Raw genomic sequence first — 8516 nt, 5'->3', positions numbered from 1 at the left:
GTGCAAGAATACAGGATATAGTATTCCCCTCCTCTATTGTGCTGGACAAGCCATGCGGTCAAACAGGAAGTTAATTCTTATTTGTGTCGATTGGTTAAGAGAATGTGCGGGTGGAGCTTAATATGGGAGGAGTTATATGCCTATATAAGGAGCCTGCACTATTGTCCGGGGCTCAGAATTTGCTGTATTTTGGTGACGCTAGTCCCTCTGAGTCCCGATCGGTGATCCAATAAAGAATCTCTTCCTTCCTGAAGAAACCTGTGTCCATCTCTCTGTGCTTGGCTTCCGTCAGTTTCTCCGGTATCACTATGTATATCAGTCCCCCCATGTGCAGTACAAATTAGGAAAATTAAAGTATTAATTACCTTTTTCCAGCACCAAGGCATTCTTTAATTGCACCATTTTCCACTTGCTTGGTTATCATGAGGCATATATATTAGTGAATTGACAGACTTTTCATGTTTAAACCCTGAGCTATTTCCTACTGAGAATGTTAAAGAAATTACTTCAAAGGACTTTTACATTTTCATGTTGTTATTATTTCCTCTCTGTAAAATGACTGCCCATCACCTCTGATTATTCAAACAGTATATGGCATTTTAGTGCTAGAAATGATCAAAGACAAAAAAAATATCAAAAACTCTGACATCATATTTGTAAGGCATGTGATTATTGGTAAATGTAATGCTTTGGGAAATAAAACGTCTTTACATTATATTTATTTTGGTATATGTTATTATTATTGTCATTTCTTTTTACATATATTGTAAATTTTACAATATAAACAGTAAAAGTAGACAGCACAGGGTATGTCGCAAGTTATATTTTGAGCCTAGTTTTACAGCCATTTTAGCACCAATTTCTTTCAAAGTTTATGGTGTTTTTTTATTTTCAAATTTATTTACATGCACAGTGCATTATTTAAATTACTCCATAAATGCATATAATTTTCAAATGTAGAAACCACGGGGACTATCACATTATATATTTTGAGCTACATTGAGGTGTCATTTTATTCACCAATTCTTTTTCAAAGTTTGTTATACTTTTTTCATTTTTTCATTTTTTACATATTTTTAAATTATTACATATTTTTTCTGCTTATTTTTAAACCTGTTTGGTGCTTGTTTTTTAACCTGTTAATGCTGTTAAGGCATACCATGCTACCCTATAAAAAGTGGGCCCTAACGATCGTGTGCACAGCAAGCGCTGCTAACTTACCTTGGCTGGCGATCCGTCTTGATCCCAGTCAATGGGTATTGCCTGACCTGCTGCCAGTCGGGCCCTCCCGGGCCATGTAATCACAATTACGTCACAATAATATGGCTGCAATTGCAGTCTGCACAACTGCCTGGGTTGTTAGGCAGTCCCCCTAGTTAGACTAAGCAACATTGTCCAAAATAACATTTATGGAAAAGGGACACTTGGGATGAATGTGTCAACTTTTCTTTCAAAATTCTGTGACACGAGGATGTGCTTTACCCAAAGGTAAGTAACGAGGTCACTAGGTGGAAAAGAGAACTCCGGAAAGAGTTTGTCTGGTCTTGATAAAATTAAAACCCAATTGTCTAGAGACTTTTCTTTCTAGCCAAATGGGTAATTGGTGTGTAATTACTGTACTACTTGTTTTGGTAAATCTATTGTTATAATTTCATATTTGACATACTTTGCAAAGGGCTCCATAAACCACAGTAAAGCGGATTTAGGATTAGGAAGAAAAAGAATGCTGCCTGTAAATAAAGCCATTTTTTTTCAACTGTGGGTGCAGAGAGGCCTGCAGTGGAAGGATCAGGTGCAATTTTGTGCACCAAAAGGTACAAGCACTAATATATATTTCAAAGGCAAAAAGGGCAGATGAGTTCTGTTAGCAATGGACTCCTAGTGGAATCCAGCGTATAGTATGTTTACTGAAGTTTTAGCAAGTAAAGCTAAGGCACCTCATATAAATTTAGATGTAGAGGTTTTGAAAAATACCCTCTTTGTCTCATTGGAGATTGTTTTTAAAACTGACCCCATCATGGCATACCATTTGCAAACATAGTCAACACAGGGTATTCAAAATTAGGCAAGTCCACTATTTTTTAGTAGTCAGTCACAAACGCTGGTAAAAGTTAGGATTAATATTTGTTTTTTTGCACGTTTCACACAAAAACAGCACTGTCATTGATGCTATCATAGTCCGTATACATGTTACTGCTCTAAAACACTCATATTTCTATTCAGTGATGTATCACGAATAAAACAGTACCCCACATGTACACGTTTTGTGGGGTTTTGAAAAGTTACTGTGTCAAATATAGGTCTTGCCAATTTTAGTTTGCAAGATTGGTTTGCTGGGCTATGTTGCCTTAGAGACCATATGACAGGCCTGGATTATGGTGTATGTCCACTATTTGTAGGCACTTAGTCACAAACCCCAAGTTAGGTCTCATTTTTTGTTTTGTTTTTGCATTTTTCACAAAAACTACCCTTTCACTGATGATATCATCATTACAAGTTTAATGGTGTGTAACAATTTTAATGACGGTACCTGCTGTTATAGTGCTTGCTGCTTGTTGCATGTATGTTCTCACTGGTTTAGGGCCCATGCTAAGTCTATGTGCTCAAATAAACTGCATGCTAAACCTTATCTGACTTCGGTAAATGTTGGTTCTCTGGCTAGCTCTTTAACTCACCCTTCCAGACACTTGGTCTATTTCTTCATAACGGGGTTCACGCATGGTTTTCATACTAGTATTATTCCAGCAATTTTTGACACCTTTGCTGGAACCTTGTGTTGGCTTCTATTGAACACGTGCAGGTGCCATACAGTAATCCACTACTTGGATGAATTTCTTTTTTATTGAGAACAATTCCTCCCCCCCGGGCAACTTAAACAAAGCAATTAAGTTATTTTATTTCTTTGGCATACCAAACTTTCCCAGCAAAACTGAAGGCCCCGATACCATAGTTAGTTTCCTGGGTATTCACCTTGATTCCGTGGCCATGGAAGCCAGCCTCCCGTTAGATAAATAAGTCATATCATACATATCATCAACAAATACGTCCAAGTTGGTTCCTGAAATAGCAAGGAGTTACAATCACTGGGTTCCCTGAATTTTGCCATATGAATCATCCCGCAGGGTAGAGCCTTTATCTCCAGACTCCTTAGCCTACTGCCCATTTTTTCTAACAACGATCTCCCTCAATCCAAATGCCACCGCTGACCATCTCATGTGGAGGGAATTTCTGTTGCACTGGAATGGGAAGAGCATGTTTCTTCCTCAGTTGTCAGTGGACTCCCCTGTCATTTTTATGGATGCTGCATCTACCACTGGTTTTGCAGCCATATTTGGTGATTAGTGGCTCTGGGGTAGTTAGTCAGTGGACGTGAATGATATTGAGGGGTTCTACCGCAACTCTGCATTATTCAAAGTATATCCTATTGTAGTTGTGGCAGTGGCATTGGGCCATTTATGGGCTGGCTGCTCAGTACGATGCTTTTCCGACAATCTAGCCACTTGCCATATCATTAAAAAAAAGGCATTCATCCTCGCTGGCTATTATGAGTTTCATTAGGAGACTGACTTGGTTAGCAGCCTGTAATGATTTTTATTTGATTTATTGCCATGTTCCTGGAGTTTTTAAAACCGCAGCTGACCAGTTGTCTCATTTTAAATTCCAGGCATTCCGAGAAACGCTACCCACTGCTTCACGTACAGCCACGGCCACCCCTTCATTCCAGGAGCTAGTCATGGATTAAATGAATTACTGGTCCATAATCGAGTCCAGTCCAGCTTAGCCCTTTCAACCAATACCTGTCAAGCATATGGTAGGGTTTTCTCTTTGTATAAGAAACTCATGGCTGAATATACAATTCATATTATGTTTGACATTACATCATTGGTAGCATTAGCTACTTTTTGCCACCTTAAGGTGCAACTGTCCCTGTGACAGACCCCTTTTGGAGTAACAGATACCATCTCGGAGAATTGCCTTTTTACCTGGATTATCGTAGACTTCGGGTACTTCTGGATCTGTACGGTATACACAGCCACGTGGGGAGAACAATGGGTCGCGGCCATTTTGACCGCACGAACTAATGACCGAACACTCACGAACTTTCCACACAACGAATTTCCACCTTACCGGTAGCTTACGCCCATGCTGGTCGACAGGTCCAGAGTACCGAACTAGAGACACCAGATCCGCGAGAGAGTTTCCGTATATTATGTGGTTCCCGAGTGAATGGTGCGAACGTGTATCTAGCGAACGCCCAACCGATCTAGGGGATTTTCACGTATATTGTTCCCCTAGATCTCCGTTCTCTAATACACGTAGCACATTGTATTTTCGTTGCATATTGTGTGTGTTATTAAACTTATAATAATTGTGAAATATTCTGCCCGGTACAGTGGGAGGGGTTCCCACTGTAAATGTATTATCTCCTCCGGATACGGGGAGGAGTTGTTGTACGGCATAAAAGCCCGAGCTGCAGAATAAAGATTGCCTATTTTTTTGACCCTCAACACAGAGTCTCGTCTCGTGCTTGGAGGGGATATTTATTACGCTGATGTGTATTCTTGGGAACGTGTTTTGTTACAGCTGACTTTGTCTTGGGGGAAAGGACACCTTCTTGGCGGCGTAAACCCCTACTGCTCCGGGGTGCCGCTACAATTGGTGGCAGCGGTGGGATCGTTCTTTCACCCCAGAAGGACAGCTACCGAGAGCGATCAGGATGGAAGCCTACTACGGAAGGCTGAAACGATCTACGCTGAAAGACTTGTTGGAGAGCCGTGGTCGTTCGGCTAGCAACAAAAAGAAAAGAGACATTTTGGCAGAGTTGGTCGCATTGGATTTAGCCGAACAAAATGGCGAACTTGGTGTCGAACTAAACCCAGAAACGGAGATCGCATTGGTCCGAACCCCGGAAGACGAACGATTCGACCATGAGGTGAGGGTAAGACTGGCTCACTACGGACCAAATCCCTCACCTAGGTTCGTTACACAAGTGATCGCAGCGGTCGATGCCAACCGGCGCCAGACTCCAGCCAGCGCCAGTCCAATTGCTGGGACTTTCCAAACTCCAGAGGAAAGGAGAAAAGTACACTTTGCCGCTTTTAAAAGTTTTGTGGAAACTGAGGGAGAGATTGACCAGTACTTAGCTGATTTTGAGCGTCAATGTGCCCTACATAAAGTACCTCCCGAGGAATGGGTTAAAATTTTGTCTGGCAAATTATCCGGGCGAGCCAGTGATGCTTTCCGGGCGATTCCTGACCATGAAGTGGGAAATTATCGCTTGGTCAAAGAAGCCCTATTGTCCTGGTATGCTGTAACCCCCGAAGCATATCGGAGACGCTTCTGGGAATCTCGAAAGCAAACCGGTGACTCCTACACCGAGTGGGCCTGACGATTACAACGCACGGCTGCCCACTGGATGGATGGGTGCCAAGCTACCACCGCAGAGGAGGTATTACAATTGTTTTTGTTGGAGCATTTTTTTGAAAAGGTGGACAAAGAGATCCGAGAGTGGATTCGGGATAGGAGACCGCTTACCCTACCCGAAGCCGCCCGTTTGGCCGACGAGTATGCGGACGCCCGCAAACCCGATCCCTCGGTCCAAAAGACAGCTCCGTGAGTAGAAAGCCGCCCCGTCAGCACTACTCCAACCACCCCCGCTAACCAACCTACCTACAACAGTTCCTCCCGCTTCACCCAGTCAAGTACCCCGGACCGCCGGCGGTGCCATAGGTGCCAGCAGGTGGGCCATTTGAGAGACAAATGCCCACTAGATCCAGCTCGACAAACTTCCTGGAGGAAGCCCGCCGAGGGGAACACCCGGCCTTTTACCTCAGGGGCCCATTGTATTGAAGCCCGGCCCCTGGGGGAAGAGCAATGAGAAATCTTGCACGAAGCCAACCCCCTATATGCAGCGGCTGTAGACAACCGCCAACATCATCGACAAACAGTCCGAGTAAATGGACAAGTTGTCAGTGGGTTAAGAGACACTGGTGCCACACTAACATTGATCCAACACGACCTGGTCCCAGAAAAAGAACACACTGGACAAACTGTGGCCGTTAGAGTGGCCGGGGGTGCTGTACATCGTCTCCCCATGGCCCGAGTGCATTTGGATTGGGGGGTGGGGGCCGGTCAAGTAAATGTGGGCCTGATGAAGGGGTTACCAGCTGAAGTCCTCTTGGGAAATGATTTGGCCCCTCTGTTATCTGCTTTTGCCCCTCAAGGCCCTGCTGGAGCTTGTCCCGTCACCACCCGTGCTCAGACCCGTGCCATTGGAATCGGTCAGCCGGTCGCGGAGACCCAGGTAAGAACTAACCCACTGACTGTGACGTTAGGACAGACCTCCTTAGACTGGGATACCCCTGAGACCTTTGGGAGGGAAACCCAGGAAGACGTCACCCTACGAAAGTACAGGGATAAGGCTGATAAAAAGGAACTGGGGGTAGATGGGGAAAGCTACGAGTGGGTGGGGGCTAGACTGTACAGGATCCCTCAGGAACCCACAGTGAGTAAAAACCCCGTCCCTCAGAAGCAACTAGTGCTACCCAAAAAGTATAGGCAAGAAATCATGAGGATTGCCCATGATGTACCCCTAGCTGGCCACTTAGGAGTACGTCGCACGGCCCATCGGATTACCCAGAACTTCTTCTGGCCAGGGTTTAACCGGGACGTGCGACAGTACTGCAGAACCTGCGACACCTGCCAACGGGTGGGTAAGAGGGGGGATCACCCTAAGGCTAAATTAATGTCAATGCCGATCATTGGGGAACCTTTCTATAGGGTCACCGTCGACATTGTAGGGCCCCTAGCTCGACCTAGTCCGTCCGGTAAGAAATACATTCTTACTGTGGTGGACTATGGGACCAGGTTCCCGGAGGCAGTAGCTCTGTCGAATATTGAAGCTGAGACGGTAGCCGATGCGTTAGTTAAAATATTCACCAGAGTGGGGTTCCCTAAGGAGATCCTATCCGATCAGGGAACCCAGTTTACTGCCTTACTTACGCAACAGTTATGGAAAGTATGCCACATTAAACCCCTGCTCAGCTCCTCGTACCACCCCCAGACTAACGGTCTCTGTGAGCGCTTTAATGGGACCCTCAAACAAATGTTGAGGACCTTTACGGACGGTTGCAGAGACTGGGAGAGATTCGTACCCCACCTATTATTTGCTTATCGGGAGGTGCCCCAAGAATCTACGGGTTTTTCCCCCTTTGAGTTGTTGTATGGGAGAAGGGTGCGAGGCCCCCTTGATCTCATTCGGGACCACTGGGAGGGGGAAACCGAACAGGAGGGGACACCTATTGTGCCATACGTCCTGGAACTCCGGGACCGCATGGAGCAACTCTCTCTATTGGTAAGGGAGAACCTCCAGGCGGCCCAGGGGCGACAGAAGAGATGGTACGATAGGGGTGCCCGGCAACAACTTTTCCAAATAGGGCAGAAAGTGTTGGTGCTAAAACCTGTAAAGGACAACAAACTGCAGGCTGCGTGGCAGGGTCCTTACAAGGTTCAAGCCCAACTCTGCGACACCACCTACCTTGTTGCCAGCTGTGCGGATGAAAGGATCCGACGATCCTTTCATGTGAACATGCTAAAGGCATACCAGGAAAGATATTCACGCTGTTTGTGCCCCAGGTACGGATGACCCCGAAAGTTTACCCTTACCCGATCTGCTAGAGAGAGAAACCCACACCGACCCTATTAGTCTAGTGAAGTTGGGGGACCGATTGAACCCCACTGAACTAGAACAAGCTAGGCAGCTCCTATGGGAGAAACAGAAAACCTTCTCCCAGGAACCAGGATACACTACCCTGGCCGTGCATAAGGTAGAAACCCCAGGGCAGGCCCCCCTTCGACAGCCCCCTTACCGTATTCCTGAAGCAGTCCGGGAAGGGATGCTGAAGGAAATACGAGGAATGACCCAGCTGGGGGTCATTGAGCCATCGGACAGTCCCTGGGCCTCTCCTGTAGTCCTGGTACCCAAAAAGGACGGAACCACCAGATTCTGTGTGGACTACAGGCGACTTAATGAAAAGACTACCACTGACGCTTACCCGATGCCCCGGGTAGACGAACTATTAGATCGCATAGCCAGGGGAAACTATCTCTCTACCATAGACCTCTGCAAAGGTTATTGGCAGATCCCCTGGCCGAGGATGCCGTCCCCAAGTCGGCCTTTGTCACCCCATTTGGCTTATACCAATTCAAGGTCATGCCATTCGGGATGAAAAATGCCCCGGCTACGTTCCAGCGTATGGTGGATAGGCTCCTCGATGGATTCCAGGAATTTGCGTGTGCATACCTGGATGACATTGCGATCTACAGTGAGTCTTGGGAAGAACATCTAGTGCACGTAGGGGTAGTCCTAGATAAGATTCGGGCCGCGGGCCTGACACTAAAACCAGAAAAGTGCCATTTAGGAATGGCCGAGGTACAATACTTGGGTCACTGAGTAGGGTGTGGGAACCAGAGGCCGGAGCCCGCCAAGGTCGAAGCAGTGGCTAACTGGCCCACAC

This window comes from Pelobates fuscus, chromosome 4 (genome assembly GCF_036172605.1).
Source record: "Pelobates fuscus isolate aPelFus1 chromosome 4, aPelFus1.pri, whole genome shotgun sequence".
Lineage (NCBI taxonomy): Eukaryota > Metazoa > Chordata > Amphibia > Anura > Pelobatidae > Pelobates > Pelobates fuscus.
The sequence above is the reverse complement of the archived record's forward strand: the minus strand, read 5'-3'. Positions refer to the sequence as shown.